The sequence below is a fragment of the Passer domesticus genome, chromosome 34 (assembly GCF_036417665.1).
Source record: "Passer domesticus isolate bPasDom1 chromosome 34, bPasDom1.hap1, whole genome shotgun sequence".
Lineage (NCBI taxonomy): Eukaryota > Metazoa > Chordata > Aves > Passeriformes > Passeridae > Passer > Passer domesticus.
In genome coordinates this window covers 1,925,456-1,942,240 of record NC_087507.1, presented here as the reverse complement: position 1 = coordinate 1,942,240, position 16,785 = coordinate 1,925,456, and positions in this window count along the sequence as shown.

Sequence of the window (16,785 nt, the reverse complement as noted above, 5' to 3'; positions counted from 1 at the left end):
CAGACACAGTTGCCTGTGGGGGCACCTTGCATCTGGGAGATATCCTGAAGCATGCGGAATTTCAGCAGGCAGCCGGCCACTCCGGGCCACCGGGCCCTGGACACGAACCATGCCCTTTCCCCTGACAAACAAAACTCACCAGGCCAGGTTCCTGATGTCAGTTTGCAGGAGGCACTTGGCACTCTCAAACCAGACACAGTTGCCTGTGGGGGCACCTTGCATCTGGGAGATATCCTGAACCATGCGGAATTTCAGCAGGCAGCCAGCCAGTCCGGGCCACCGGGCCCTGGACACGAACTATGCCCTTTCCCCTGAGAAACAAAACTCACCAGGCCAGGTTCCTGATGTCAGTTTGCAGGAGGCACTTGGCACTCTCAAACCAGACACAGTTGCCTGTGGGGGCACCTTGCATCTGGGAGATATCCTGAACCATGCGGAATTTCAGCAGGCAGCCAGCCACTCCGGGCCACCGGGCCCTGGACACGAACCATGCCCTTTCCCCTGAGAAACAAAACTCACCAGGCCAGGTTCCTGATGTCAGTTTGCAGGAGGCACTTGGCACTCTCAAACCAGACACAGTTGCCTGTGGGGGCACCTTGCATCTGGGAGATATTCTGAACCATGCGGAATTTCAGCAGGCAGCCGGCCACTCCCGGCCACCGGGCCCTGGACACGAACCATGCCCTTTCCCCTGAGAAACAAAACTCACCAGGCCAGGTTCCTGATGTCAGTTTGCAGGAGGCACTTGGCACTGTCAAACCAGACACAGTTGCCTGTGGGGGCACCTTGCATCTAGGAGATATCCTGAAGCATGCGGAATTTCAGCAGGCAGCCGGCCACTCCGGGTCACCAGGCCCTGGACACGAACCATGCCCTTTCCCCTGAGAAACAAAACTCACCAGGCCAGGTTCCTGATGTCAGTTTGCAGGAGGCACTTGGCACTCTCAAACCAGACACAGTTGCCTGTGGGGGCACCTTGCATCTGGGAGATATCCTGAACCATGCGGAATTTCAGCAGGCAGCCGGCCACTCCGGGCCACCAGGCCCTGGACACGAACCATGCCCTTTGCCCTGAGAAACAAAACTCACCAGGCCAGGTTCCTGATGTCAGTTTGCAGGAGGCACTTGGCACTCTCAAACCAGACACAGTTGCCTGTGGGGGCACCTTGCATCTGGGAGATATCCTGAAGCATGCGGAATTTCAGCAGGCAGCCGGCCACTCCGGGCCACCGGGCCCTGGACACGAACGATGCCCTTTCCCCTGAGAAACAAAACTCACCAGGCCAGGTTCCTGATGTCAGTTTGCAGGAGGCACTTGGCACTCTCAAACCAGACACAGTTGCCTGTGGGGGCACCTTGCATCTGGGAGATATCCTGAAGCATGCGGAATTTCAGCAGGCAGCCGGCCACTCCGGGCCACCGGGCCCTGGACACGAACGATGCCCTTTCCCCTGAGAAACAAAACTCACCAGGCCAGGTTCCTGATGTCAGTTTGCAGGAGGCACTTGGCACTCTCAAACCAGACACAGTTGCCTGTGGGGGCACCTTGCATCTGGGAGATATCCTGAAGCATGCGGAATTTCAGCAGGCAGCCGGCCACTCCGGGCCACCGGGCCCTGGACACGAACGATGGCCTTTGCCCTGAGAAACAAAACTCACCAGGCCAGGTTCCTGATTTCAGTTTGCAGGAGGCACTTGGCACTCTCAAACCAGACACAGTTGCCTGTGGGGGCACCTTGCATCTGGGAGATATCCTGAAGCATGCGGAATTTCAGCAGGCAGCCGGCCACTCCGGGCCACCGGGCCCTGGACACGAACGATGGCCTTTGCCCTGAGAAACAAAGCTCACCAGGCCAGGTTCCTGATGTCAGTTTGCAGGAGGCACGTGCCACTGTCAAACCAAACACAGTTGCCTGTGGGGGCACCTTGCATCTGGGAGATATCCTGAAGCATGCGGAATTTCAGCAGGCAGCCGGCCACTCCGGGCCACCGGGCCCTGGACACGAACGATGCCCTTTCCCCTGAGAAACAAAACTCACCAGGCCAGGTTCCTGATGTCAGTTTGCAGGAGGCACTTGGCACTCTCAAACCAGACACAGTTGCCTGTGGGGGCACCTTGCATCTGGGAGATATCCTGAAGCATGCGGAATTTCAGCAGGCAGCCGGCCGCTCTGGGCCACCGGGCCCTGGACACAAACGATGGCCTTTCTCCTGAGAAACAAAACTCACCAGGCCAGGTTCCTGATGTCAGTTTGCAGGAGGCACTTGGCACTGTCAAACCAGACACAGTTGCCTGTGGGTGCTCCTTGCATCTGGGAGATATCCTGAACCATGCGGAATTTCAGCAGGCAGCCGGCCACTCCGGGCCACCGGGCCCTGGACACGAACCATGCCCTTTCCCCTGAGAAACAAAACTCACCAGGCCAGGTTCCTGATGTCAGTTTGCAGGAGGGACTTGGCACTCTCAAACCAGACACAGTTGCCTGTGGGGGCACCTTGCATCTGGGAGATATCCTGAAGCATGCGGAATTTCAGCAGGCAGCCGGCCACTCCGGGCCACCAGGCCCTGGACACGAACCATGCCCTTTGCCCTGACAAACAAAACTCACCAGGCCAGGTTCCTGATGTCAGTTTGCAGGAGGCACTTGGCACTCTCAAACCAGACACAGTTGCCTGTGGGGGCACCTTGCATCTGGGAGATATCCTGAACCATGCGGAATTTCAGCAGGCAGCCGGCCACTCCGGGCCACCGGGCCCTGGACACGAACCATGCCCTTTCCCCTGAGAAACAAAACTCACCAGGCCAGGTTCCTGATGTCAGTTTGCAGGAGGCACTTGGCACTCTCAAACCAGACACAGTTGCCTGTGGGGGCATCTTGCATCTGGGAGATATCCTGAAGCATGCGGAATTTCAGCAGGCAGCTGGCCACTCCGGGCCACCGGGCCCTGGACACGAACGATGGCCTTTCCCCTGAGAAACAAAACTCACCAGGCCAGGTTCCTGATGTCAGTTTGCAGGAGGCACGTGGCACTGTCAAACCAGACACAGTTGCCTGTGGGGGCACCTTGCATCTGGGAGATATCCTGAAGCATGCGGAATTTCAGCAGGCAGCCGGCCACTCCGGGCCACCGGGCCCTGGAGACGAACCATGCCCTTTCCCCTGAGAAACAAAACTCACCAGGCCAGGTTCCTGATGTCAGTTTGCAGGAGGCACTTGGCACTCTCAAACCAGACACAGTTGCCTGTGGGGGCACCTTGCATCTGGGAGATATCCTGAAGCATGCGGAATTTCAGCAGGCAGCCGGCCACTCCGGGCCACCGGGCCCTGGACACGAACGATGCCCTTTCCCCTGAGAAACAAAACTCACCAGGCCAGGTTCCTGATGTCAGTTTGCAGGAGGCACGTGGCACTCTCAAACCAGACACAGTTGCCTGTGGGGGCACCTTGCATCTGGGAGATATCCTGAAGCATGCGGAATTTCAGCAGGCAGCCGGCCACTCCGGGCCACCGGGCCCTGGACACGAACCATGCCCTTTCCCCTGAGAAACAAAACTCACCAGGCCAGGTTCCTGATGTCAGTTTGCAGGAGGCACTTGGCACTCTCAAACCAGACACAGTTGCCTGTGGGGGCACCTTGCATCTGGGAGATATCCTGAAGCATGCGGAATTTCAGCAGGCAGCCAGCCACTCCGGGCCACCGGGCCCTGGACACGAACGATGCCCTTTCCCCTGAGAAACAAAACTCACCAGGCCAGGTTCCTGATGTCAGTTTGCAGGAGGCACTTGGCACTGTCAAACCAGACACAGTTGCCTGTGGGGGCACCTTGCATCTGGGAGATATCCTGAAGCATGCGGAATTTCAGCAGGCAGCCGGCCGCTCTGGGCCACCGGGCCCTGGACACAAACGATGGCCTTTCTCCTGAGAAACAAAACTCACCAGGCCAGGTTCCTGATGTCAGTTTGCAGGAGGCACTTGGCACTGTCAAACCAGACACAGTTGCCTGTGGGTGCTCCTTGCATCTGGGAGATATCCTGAACCATGCGGAATTTCAGCAGGCAGCCGGCCACTCCGGGCCACCGGGCCCTGGACACGAACCATGCCCTTTCCCCTGAGAAACAAAACTCACCAGGCCAGGTTCCTGATGTCAGTTTGCAGGAGGGACTTGGCACTCTCAAACCAGACACAGTTGCCTGTGGGGGCACCTTGCATCTGGGAGATATCCTGAAGCATGCGGAATTTCAGCAGGCAGCCGGCCACTCCGGGCCACCAGGCCCTGGACACGAACCATGCCCTTTGCCCTGACAAACAAAACTCACCAGGCCAGGTTCCTGATGTCAGTTTGCAGGAGGCACTTGGCACTCTCAAACCAGACACAGTTGCCTGTGGGGGCACCTTGCATCTGGGAGATATCCTGAACCATGCGGAATTTCAGCAGGCAGCCGGCCACTCCGGGCCACCGGGCCCTGGACACGAACCATGCCCTTTCCCCTGAGAAACAAAACTCACCAGGCCAGGTTCCTGATGTCAGTTTGCAGGAGGCACTTGGCACTCTCAAACCAGACACAGTTGCCTGTGGGGGCATCTTGCATCTGGGAGATATCCTGAAGCATGCGGAATTTCAGCAGGCAGCTGGCCACTCCGGGCCACCGGGCCCTGGACACGAACGATGGCCTTTCCCCTGAGAAACAAAACTCACCAGGCCAGGTTCCTGATGTCAGTTTGCAGGAGGCACGTGGCACTGTCAAACCAGACACAGTTGCCTGTGGGGGCACCTTGCATCTGGGAGATATCCTGAAGCATGCGGAATTTCAGCAGGCAGCCGGCCACTCCGGGCCACCGGGCCCTGGAGACGAACCATGCCCTTTCCCCTGAGAAACAAAACTCACCAGGCCAGGTTCCTGATGTCAGTTTGCAGGAGGCACTTGGCACTCTCAAACCAGACACAGTTGCCTGTGGGGGCACCTTGCATCTGGGAGATATCCTGAAGCATGCGGAATTTCAGCAGGCAGCCGGCCACTCCGGGCCACCGGGCCCTGGACACGAACGATGCCCTTTCCCCTGAGAAACAAAACTCACCAGGCCAGGTTCCTGATGTCAGTTTGCAGGAGGCACGTGGCACTCTCAAACCAGACACAGTTGCCTGTGGGGGCACCTTGCATCTGGGAGATATCCTGAAGCATGCGGAATTTCAGCAGGCAGCCGGCCACTCCGGGCCACCGGGCCCTGGACACGAACCATGCCCTTTCCCCTGAGAAACAAAACTCACCAGGCCAGGTTCCTGATGTCAGTTTGCAGGAGGCACTTGGCACTCTCAAACCAGACACAGTTGCCTGTGGGGGCACCTTGCATCTGGGAGATATCCTGAAGCATGCGGAATTTCAGCAGGCAGCCAGCCACTCCGGGCCACCGGGCCCTGGACACGAACGATGCCCTTTCCCCTGAGAAACAAAACTCACCAGGCCAGGTTCCTGATGTCAGTTTGCAGGAAGCACTTGGCACTCTCAAACCAGACACAGTTGCCTGTGGGGGCACCTTGCGTCTGGGAGATATCCTGAACCATGCGGAATTTCAGCAGGCAGCCGGCCACTCCGGGCCACCGGGCCCTGGACACGAACCATGCCCTTTCCCCTGAGAAACAAAACTCACCAGGCCAGGTTCCTGATGTCAGTTTGCAGGAGGCATGTGGCACTGTCAAACCAGACACAGTTGCCTGTGGGGGCACCTTGCATCTGGGAGATATCCTGAACCATGCGGAATTTCAGCAGGCAGCCGGGCACCCCGGGCCACCGGGCCCTGGACACGAACGATGCCCTTTCCCCTGAGAAACAAAACTCACCAGGCCAGGTTCCTGATGTCAGTTTGCAGGAGGCACTTGGCACTCTCAAACCAGACACAGTTGCCTGTGGGGGCACCTTGCATCTAGGAGATATCCTGAAGCATGCGGAATTTCAGCAGGCAGCCGGCCACTCCCGGCCACCGGGCCCTGGACACGAACCATGCCCTTTCCCCTGACAAACAAAACTCACCAGGCCAAGTTCCTGATGTCAGTTTGCAGGAGGCACTTGGCACTCTCAAACCAGACACAGTTGCCTGTGGGGGCACCTTGCGTCTGGGAGATATCCTGAAGCATGCGGAATTTCAGCAGGCAGCCGGCCACTCCGGGCCACCGGGCCCTGGACACGAACCATGCCCTTTCCCCTGAGAAACAAAACTCACCAGGCCAGGTTCCTGATGTCAGTTTGCAGGAGGCACGTGGCACTGTCAAACCAGACACAGTTGCCTGTGGGGGCACCTTGCATCTAGGAGATATCCTGAAGCATGCGGAATTTCAGCAGGCAGCCGGCCACTCCGGGCCACCAGGCCCTGGACACGAACGATGGCCTTTCCCCTGAGAAACAAAACTCACCAGGCCAGGTTCCTGATGTCAGTTGGCAGGAGGCACTTGGCACTCTCAAACCAGACACAGTTGCCTGTGGGGGCACCTTGCATCTGGGAGATATTCTGAACCATGCGGAATTTCAGCAGGCAGTCGGCCACTCCCGGCCACCGGGCCCTGGACACGAACCATGCCCTTTCCCCTGAGAAACAAAACTCACCAGGCCAGGTTCCTGATGTCAGTTTGCAGGAGGCACTTGGCACTCTCAAACCAGACACAGTTGCCTGTGGGGGCACCTTGCATCTGGGAGATATCCTGAACCATGCGCAATTTCAGCAGGCAGCCGGCCACTCCGGGCCACCGGGCCCTGGACACGAACGATGGCCTTTCCCCTGAGAAACAAAACTCACCAGGCCAGGTTCCTGATGTCAGTTTGCAGGAGGCACTTGGCACTCTCAAACCAGACACAGTTGCCTGTGGGGGCACCTTGCATCTGGGAGATATCCTGAACCATGCGGAATTTCAGCAGGCAGCCGGCCACTCCGGGCCACCGGGCCCTGGACACGAACCATGCCCTTTCCCCTGAGAAACAAAACTCACCAGGCCAGGTTCCTGATGTCAGTTTGCAGGAGGCACTTGGCACTCTCAAACCAGACACAGTTGCCTGTGGGGGCACCTTGCATCTGGGAGATATCCTGAACCATGCGGAATTTCAGCAGGCAGCCGGCCACTCCGGGCCACCGGGCCCTGGACACGAACGATGCCCTTTCCCCTGAGAAACAAAACTCACCAGGCCAGGTTCCTGATGTCAGTTTGCAGGAGGCACTTGGCACTCTCAAACCAGACACAGTTGCCTGTGGGGGCACCTTGCATCTGGGAGATATCCTGAAGCATGCGGAATTTCAGCAGGCAGCCGGCCACTCCGGGCCACCGGGCCCTGGACACGAACCATGCCCTTTGCCCTGAGAAACAAAACTCACCAGGCCAGGTTCCTGATGTCAGTTTGCAGGAGGCACTTGGCACTCTCAAACCAGACACAGTTGCCTGTGGGGGCACCTTGCATCTGGGAGATATCCTGAAGCATGCGGAATTTCAGCAGGCAGCCGGCCACTCCGGGCCACCGGGCCCTGGACACGAACCATGCCCTTTCCCCTGAGAAACAAAACTCACCAGGCCAGGTTCCTGATGTCAGTTTGCAGGAGGCACTTGGCACTCTCAAACCAGACACAGTTGCCTGTGGGGGCATCTTGCATCTGGGAGATATCCTGAAGCATGCGGAATTTCAGCAGGCAGCTGGCCACTCCGGGCCACCGGGCCCTGGACACGAACGATGGCCTTTCCCCTGAGAAACAAAACTCACCAGGCCAGGTTCCTGATGTCAGTTTGCAGGAGGCACGTGGCACTGTCAAACCAGACACAGTTGCCTGTGGGGGCACCTTGCATCTGGGAGATATCCTGAACCATGCGGAATTTCAGCAGGCAGCCGGCCACTCCGGGCCACCGGGCCCTGGACACGAACGATGGCCTTTGCCCTGAGAAACAAAGCTCACCAGGCCAGGTTCCTGATGTCAGTTTGCAGGAGGCACGTGCCACTGTCAAACCAAACACAGTTGCCTGTGGGGGCACCTTGCATCTGGGAGATATCCTGAAGCATGCGGAATTTCAGCAGGCAGCCGGCCACTCCGGGCCACCGGGCCCTGGACACGAACCATGCCCTTTCCCCTGAGAAACAAAACTCACCAGGCCAGGTTCCTGATGTCAGTTTGCAGGAGGCACTTGGCACTCTCAAACCAGACACAGTTGCCTGTGGGGGCACCTTGCATCTGGGAGATATCCTGAAGCATGCGGAATTTCAGCAGGCAGCCGGCCGCTCTGGGCCACCGGGCCCTGGACACAAACGATGGCCTTTCTCCTGAGAAACAAAACTCACCAGGCCAGGTTCCTGATGTCAGTTTGCAGGAGGCACTTGGCACTGTCAAACCAGACACAGTTGCCTGTGGGTGCTCCTTGCATCTGGGAGATATCCTGAAGCATGCGGAATTTCAGCAGGCAGCCGGCCACTCCAGGCCACCGGGCCCTGGACACGAACCATGCCCTTTCCCCTGAGAAACAAAACTCACCAGGCCAGGTTCCTGATGTCAGTTTGCAGGAGGGACTTGGCACTCTCAAACCAGACACAGTTGCCTGTGGGGGCACCTTGCATCTGGGAGATATCCTGAAGCATGCGGAATTTCAGCAGGCAGCCGGCCACTCCGGGCCACCAGGCCCTGGACACGAACCATGCCCTTTGCCCTGACAAACAAAACTCACCAGGCCAGGTTCCTGATGTCAGTTTGCAGGAGGCACTTGGCACTCTCAAACCAGACACAGTTGCCTGTGGGGGCACCTTGCATCTGGGAGATATCCTGAACCATGCGGAATTTCAGCAGGCAGCCGGCCACTCCGGGCCACCGGGCCCTGGACACGAACCATGCCCTTTCCCCTGAGAAACAAAACTCACCAGGCCAGGTTCCTGATGTCAGTTTCCAGGAGGCACTTGGCACTGTCAAACCAGACACAGTTGCCTGTGGGGGCATCTTGCATCTGGGAGATATCCTGAAGCATGCGGAATTTCAGCAGGCAGCTGGCCACTCCGGGCCACCGGGCCCTGGACACGAACGATGGCCTTTCCCCTGAGAAACAAAACTCACCAGGCCAGGTTCCTGATGTCAGTTTGCAGGAGGCACGTGGCACTGTCAAACCAGACACAGTTGCCTGTGGGGGCACCTTGCATCTGGGAGATATCCTGAAGCATGCGGAATTTCAGCAGGCAGCCGGCCACTCCGGGCCACCGGGCCCTGGAGACGAACCATGCCCTTTCCCCTGAGAAACAAAACTCACCAGGCCAGGTTCCTGATGTCAGTTTGCAGGAGGCACTTGGCACTCTCAAACCAGACACAGTTGCCTGTGGGGGCACCTTGCATCTGGGAGATATCCTGAAGCATGCGGAATTTCAGCAGGCAGCCGGCCACTCCGGGCCACCGGGCCCTGGACACGAACCATGCCCTTTCCCCTGAGAAACAAAACTCACCAGGCCAGGTTCCTGATGTCAGTTTGCAGGAGGCACGTGGCACTCTCAAACCAGACACAGTTGCCTGTGGGGGCACCTTGCATCTGGGAGATATCCTGAAGCATGCGGAATTTCAGCAGGCAGCCGGCCACTCCGGGCCACCGGGCCCTGGACACGAACCATGCCCTTTCCCCTGAGAAACAAAACTCACCAGGCCAGGTTCCTGATGTCAGTTTGCAGGAGGCACTTGGCACTCTCAAACCAGACACAGTTGCCTGTGGGGGCACCTTGCATCTGGGAGATATCCTGAAGCATGCGGAATTTCAGCAGGCAGCCAGCCACTCCGGGCCACCGGGCCCTGGACACGAACCATGCCCTTTCCCCTGAGAAACAAAACTCACCAGGCCAGGTTCCTGATGTCAGTTTGCAGGAGGCATGTGGCACTGTCAAACCAGACACAGTTGCCTGTGGGGGCACCTTGCATCTGGGAGATATCCTGAACCATGCGGAATTTCAGCAGGCAGCCGGGCACCCCGGGCCACCAGGCCCTGGACACGAACGATGCCCTTTCCCCTGAGAAACAAAACTCACCAGGCCAGGTTCCTGATGTCAGTTTGCAGGAGGCACTTGGCACTCTCAAACCAGACACAGTTGCCTGTGGGGGCACCTTGCATCTAGGAGATATCCTGAAGCATGCGGAATTTCAGCAGGCAGCCGGCCACTCCCGGCCACCGGGCCCTGGACACGAACCATGCCCTTTCCCCTGACAAACAAAACTCACCAGGCCAAGTTCCTGATGTCAGTTTGCAGGAGGCACTTGGCACTCTCAAACCAGACACAGTTGCCTGTGGGGGCACCTTGCGTCTGGGAGATATCCTGAACCATGCGGAATTTCAGCAGGCAGCCGGCCACTCCGGGCCACCGGGCCCTGGACACGAACCATGCCCTTTCCCCTGACAAACAAAAGTCACCAGGCCAGGTTCCTGATGTCAGTTTGCAGGAGGCACGTGGCACTGTCAAACCAGACACAGTTGCCTGTGGGGGCACCTTGCATCTAGGAGATATCCTGAAGCATGCGGAATTTCAGCAGGCAGCCGGCCACTCCGGGCCACCAGGCCCTGGACACGAACGATGGCCTTTCCCCTGAGAAACAAAACTCACCAGGCCAGGTTCCTGATGTCAGTTGGCAGGAGGCACTTGGCACTCTCAAACCAGACACAGTTGCCTGTGGGGGCACCTTGCATCTGGGAGATATTCTGAACCATGCGGAATTTCAGCAGGCAGCCGGCCACTCCCGGCCACCGGGCCCTGGACACGAACCATGCCCTTTCCCCTGAGAAACAAAACTCACCAGGCCAGGTTCCTGATGTCAGTTTGCAGGAGGCACTTGGCACTCTCAAACCAGACAGAGTTGCCTGTGGGGGCACCTTGCATCTGGGAGATATCCTGAACCATGCGCAATTTCAGCAGGCAGCCGGCCACTCCGGGCCACCGGGCCCTGGACACGAACGATGGCCTTTCCCCTGAGAAACAAAACTCACCAGGCCAGGTTCCTGATGTCAGTTTGCAGGAGGCACTTGGCACTCTCAAACCAGACACAGTTGCCTGTGGGGGCACCTTGCATCTGGGAGATATCCTGAACCATGCGGAATTTCAGCAGGCAGCCGGCCACTCCGGGCCACCGGGCCCTGGACACGAACCATGCCCTTTCCCCTGAGAAACAAAACTCACCAGGCCAGGTTCCTGATGTCAGTTTGCAGGAGGCACTTGGCACTCTCAAACCAGACACAGTTGCCTGTGGGGGCACCTTGCATCTGGGAGATATCCTGAAGCATGCGGAATTTCAGCAGGCAGCCGGCCACTCCGGGCCACCGGGCCCTGGACACGAACCATGCCCTTTCCCCTGAGAAACAAAACTCACCAGGCCAGGTTCCTGATGTCAGTTTGCAGGAGGCACTTGGCACTCTCAAACCAGACACAGTTGCCTGTGGGGGCATCTTGCATCTGGGAGATATCCTGAAGCATGCGGAATTTCAGCAGGCAGCTGGCCACTCCGGGCCACCGGGCCCTGGACACGAACGATGGCCTTTCCCCTGAGAAACAAAACTCACCAGGCCAGGTTCCTGATGTCAGTTTGCAGGAGGCACGTGGCACTGTCAAACCAGACACAGTTGCCTGTGGGGGCACCTTGCATCTGGGAGATATCCTGAACCATGCGGAATTTCAGCAGGCAGCCGGCCACTCCGGGCCACCGGGCCCTGGACACGAACGATGGCCTTTGCCCTGAGAAACAAAGCTCACCAGGCCAGGTTCCTGATGTCAGTTTGCAGGAGGCACGTGCCACTGTCAAACCAAACACAGTTGCCTGTGGGGGCACCTTGCATCTGGGAGATATCCTGAAGCATGCGGAATTTCAGCAGGCAGCCGGCCACTCCGGGCCACCGGGCCCTGGACACGAACCATGCCCTTTCCCCTGAGAAACAAAACTCACCAGGCCAGGTTCCTGATGTCAGTTTGCAGGAGGCACTTGGCACTCTCAAACCAGACACAGTTGCCTGTGGGGGCACCTTGCATCTGGGAGATATCCTGAAGCATGCGGAATTTCAGCAGGCAGCCGGCCGCTCTGGGCCACCGGGCCCTGGACACAAACGATGGCCTTTCTCCTGAGAAACAAAACTCACCAGGCCAGGTTCCTGATGTCAGTTTGCAGGAGGCACTTGGCACTCTCAAACCAGACACAGTTGCCTGTGGGTGCTCCTTGCATCTGGGAGATATCCTGAACCATGCGGAATTTCATCAGGCAGCCGGCCACTCCGGGCCACCGGGCCCTGGACACGAACCATGCCCTTTCCCCTGAGAAACAAAACTCACCAGGCCAGGTTCCTGATGTCAGTTTGCAGGAGGGACTTGGCACTCTCAAACCAGACACAGTTGCCTGTGGGGGCACCTTGCATCTGGGAGATATCCTGAAGCATGCGGAATTTCAGCAGGCAGCCGGCCACTCCGGGCCACCAGGCCCTGGACACGAACTATGCCCTTTGCCCTGACAAACAAAACTCACCAGGCCAGGTTCCTGATGTCAGTTTGCAGGAGGCACTTGGCACTCTCAAACCAGACACAGTTGCCTGTGGGGGCACCTTGCATCTGGGAGATATCCTGAACCATGCGGAATTTCAGCAGGCAGCCGGCCACTCCGGGCCACCGGGCCCTGGACACGAACCATGCCCTTTCCCCTGAGAAACAAAACTCACCAGGCCAGGTTCCTGATGTCAGTTTCCAGGAGGCACTTGGCACTGTCAAACCAGACACAGTTGCCTGTGGGGGCATCTTGCATCTGGGAGATATCCTGAAGCATGCGGAATTTCAGCAGGCAGCTGGCCACTCCGGGCCACCGGGCCCTGGACACGAACGATGCCCTTTCCCCTGAGAAACAAAACTCACCAGGCCAGGTTCCTGATGTCAGTTTGCAGGAGGCACGTGGCACTGTCAAACCAGACACAGTTGCCTGTGGGGGCACCTTGCATCTGGGAGATATCCTGAAGCATGCGGAATTTCAGCAGGCAGCCGGCCACTCCGGGCCACCGGGCCCTGGAGACGAACCATGCCCTTTCCCCTGAGAAACAAAACTCACCAGGCCAGGTTCCTGATGTCAGTTTGCAGGAGGCACTTGGCACTCTCAAACCAGACACAGTTGCCTGTGGGGGCACCTTGCATCTGGGAGATATCCTGAAGCATGCGGAATTTCAGCAGGCAGCCGGCCACTCCGGGCCACCGGGCCCTGGACACGAACCATGCCCTTTCCCCTGAGAAACAAAACTCACCAGGCCAGGTTCCTGATGTCAGTTTGCAGGAGGCACGTGGCACTCTCAAACCAGACACAGTTGCCTGTGGGGGCACCTTGCATCTGGGAGATATCCTGAAGCATGCGGAATTTCAGCAGGCAGCCGGCCACTCCGGGCCACCGGGCCCTGGACACGAACCATGCCCTTTCCCCTGAGAAACAAAACTCACCAGGCCAGGTTCCTGATGTCAGTTTGCAGGAGGCACTTGGCACTCTCAAACCAGACACAGTTGCCTGTGGGGGGCACCTTGCATCTGGGAGATATCCTGAAGCATGCGGAATTTCAGCAGGCAGCCAGCCACTCCGGGCCACCGGGCCCTGGACACGAACCATGCCCTTTCCCCTGAGAAACAAAACTCACCAGGCCAGGTTCCTGATGTCAGTTTGCAGGAGGCATGTGGCACTGTCAAACCAGACACAGTTGCCTGTGGGGGCACCTTGCATCTGGGAGATATCCTGAACCATGCGGAATTTCAGCAGGCAGCCGGGCACCCCGGGCCACCAGGCCCTGGACACGAACGATGCCCTTTCCCCTGAGAAACAAAACTCACCAGGCCAGGTTCCTGATGTCAGTTTGCAGGAGGCACTTGGCACTCTCAAACCAGACACAGTTGCCTGTGGGGGCACCTTGCATCTAGGAGATATCCTGAAGCATGCGGAATTTCAGCAGGCAGCCGGCCACTCCCGGCCACCGGGCCCTGGACACGAACCATGCCCTTTCCCCTGACAAACAAAACTCACCAGGCCAAGTTCCTGATGTCAGTTTGCAGGAGGCACTTGGCACTCTCAAACCAGACACAGTTGCCTGTGGGGGCACCTTGCGTCTGGGAGATATCCTGAACCATGCGGAATTTCAGCAGGCAGCCGGCCACTCCGGGCCACCGGGCCCTGGACACGAACCATGCCCTTTCCCCTGACAAACAAAAGTCACCAGGCCAGGTTCCTGATGTCAGTTTGCAGGAGGCACGTGGCACTGTCAAACCAGACACAGTTGCCTGTGGGGGCACCTTGCATCTAGGAGATATCCTGAACCATGCGGAATTTCAGCAGGCAGCCGGCCACTCCGGGCCACCAGGCCCTGGACACGAACGATGGCCTTTCCCCTGAGAAACAAAACTCACCAGGCCAGGTTCCTGATGTCAGTTGGCAGGAGGCACTTGGCACTCTCAAACCAGACACAGTTGCCTGTGGGGGCACCTTGCATCTGGGAGATATTCTGAACCATGCGGAATTTCAGCAGGCAGCCGGCCACTCCCGGCCACCGGGCCCTGGACACGAACCATGCCCTTTCCCCTGAGAAACAAAACTCACCAGGCCAGGTTCCTGATGTCAGTTTGCAGGAGGCACTTGGCACTCTCAAACCAGACAGAGTTGCCTGTGGGGGCACCTTGCATCTGGGAGATATCCTGAACCATGCGCAATTTCAGCAGGCAGCCGGCCACTCCGGGCCACCGGGCCCTGGACACGAACGATGGCCTTTCCCCTGAGAAACAAAACTCACCAGGCCAGGTTCCTGATGTCAGTTTGCAGGAGGCACTTGGCACTCTCAAACCAGACACAGTTGCCTGTGGGGGCACCTTGCATCTGGGAGATATCCTGAACCATGCGGAATTTCAGCAGGCAGCCGGCCACTCCGGGCCACCGGGCCCTGGACACGAACCATGCCCTTTCCCCTGAGAAACAAAACTCACCAGGCCAGGTTCCTGATGTCAGTTTGCAGGAGGCACTTGGCACTCTCAAACCAGACACAGTTGCCTGTGGGGGCACCTTGCATCTGGGAGATATCCTGAACCATGCGGAATTTCAGCAGGCAGCCGGCCACTCCGGGCCACCGGGCCCTGGACACGAACGATGCCCTTTGCCCTGAGAAACAAAACTCACCAGGCCAGGTTCCTGATGTCAGTTTGCAGGAGGCACTTGGCACTCTCAAACCAGACACAGTTGCCTGTGGGGGCACCTTGCATCTGGGAGATATCCTGAAGCATGCGGAATTTCAGCAGGCAGCCGGCCACTCCGGGCCACCAGGCCCTGGACACGAACCATGCCCTTTGCCCTGAGAAACAAAACTCACCAGGCCAGGTTCCTGATGTCAGTTTGCAGGAGGCACTTGGCACTCTCAAACCAGACACAGTTGCCTGTGGGGGCACCTTGCATCTGGGAGATATCCTGAAGCATGCGGAATTTCAGCAGGCAGCCGGCCACTCCGGGCCACCGGGCCCTGGACACGAACCATGCCCTTTCCCCTGAGAAACAAAACTCACCAGGCCAGGTTCCTGATGTCAGTTTGCAGGAGGCACTTGGCACTCTCAAACCAGACACAGTTGCCTGTGGGGGCATCTTGCATCTGGGAGATATCCTGAAGCATGCGGAATTTCAGCAGGCAGCTGGCCACTCCGGGCCACCGGGCCCTGGACACGAACGATGGCCTTTCCCCTGAGAAACAAAACTCACCAGGCCAGGTTCCTGATGTCAGTTTGCAGGAGGCACGTGGCACTCTCAAACCAGACACAGTTGCCTGTGGGGGCACCTTGCATCTGGGAGATATCCTGAACCATGCGGAATTTCAGCAGGCAGCCGGCCACTCCGGGCCACCGGGCCCTGGACACGAACCATGCCCTTTCCCCTGAGAAACAAAACTCACCAGGCCAGGTTCCTGATGTCAGTTTGCAGGAGGCACTTGGCACTCTCAAACCAGACACAGTTGCCTGTGGGGGCACCTTGCATCTGGGAGATATCCTGAAGCATGCGGAATTTCAGCAGGCAGCCGGCCACTCCGGGCCACCGGGCCCTGGACACGAACGATGCCCTTTCCCCTGAGAAACAAAACTCACCAGGCCAGGTTCCTGATGTCAGTTTGCAGGAGGCACGTGGCACTGTCAAACCAGACACAGTTGCCTGTGGGGGCACCTTGCATCTGGGAGATATCCTGAAGCATGCGGAATTTCAGCAGGCAGCCGGCCACTCCGGGCCACCGGGCCCTGGACACGAACGATGCCCTTTCCCCTGAGAAACAAAACTCACCAGGCCAGGTTCCTGATGTCAGTTTGCAGGAGGCACTTGGCACTCTCAAACCAGACACAGTTGCCTGTGGGGGCACCTTGCATCTGGGAGATATCCTGAACCATGCGGAATTTCAGCAGGCAGCCAGCCACTCCGGGCCACCGGGCCCTGGACACGAACGATGCCCTTTCCCCTGAGAAACAAAACTCACCAGGCCAGGTTCCTGATGTCAGTTTGCAGGAGGCATGTGGCACTGTCAAACCAGACACAGTTGCCTGTGGGGGCACCTTGCATCTGGGAGATATCCTGAAGCATGCGGAATTTCAGCAGGCAGCCGGGCACCCCGGGCCACCAGGCCCTGGACACGAACCATGCCCTTTCCCCTGAGAAACAAAACTCACCAGGCCAGGTTCCTGATGTCAGTTTGCAGGAGGCACTTGGCACTCTCAAACCAGACACAGTTGCCTGTGGGGGCACCTTGCATCTGGGAGATATTCTGAACCATGCGGAATTTCA